Source organism: Eimeria mitis, genomic scaffold (assembly GCF_000499745.2).
Source record: "Eimeria mitis Houghton genomic scaffold, Emh_scaff3621, whole genome shotgun sequence".
NCBI lineage: Eukaryota > Apicomplexa > Conoidasida > Eucoccidiorida > Eimeriidae > Eimeria > Eimeria mitis.
In genome coordinates, this window is record NW_013571964.1 from 4,357 (window position 1) to 4,573 (window position 217).

The 217-nt window shown below is 46.5% G+C and overlaps 1 protein-coding gene across 1 annotated transcript in view; it reads right to left on the minus strand.

Moving 5' to 3' along the window:
* EMH_0067890 (uncharacterized protein) overlaps nt 1-217 on the minus strand; it is a gene marked incomplete at both ends in the record, with an annotated part of 2,123 nt that overhangs the window by 691 nt on the left and 1,215 nt on the right. The gene's annotated exons all lie outside the window — the stretch shown is intronic.

Here is a 217-nt window from a genome sequence, read left to right on the forward strand (position 1 = left end):
TCCTATAGAACAGCAAACAAGGATCAATATAAATAAACAGCGCCTCATCCTAAACCCTAAACCCTAAACCCTAAACCCTGGTAAGTTCTGGGTGTGGTGGGGTTGATTAGGGTTTGAGGGTTTAGGGTTTAGGGTTTAGGGTTTAGGGTTTGGGGTTAGCTGACCTCAGGTAGAGAAAGAAGAGGTCGCCGATGAGGGCAATGGATTCATCCTTCGC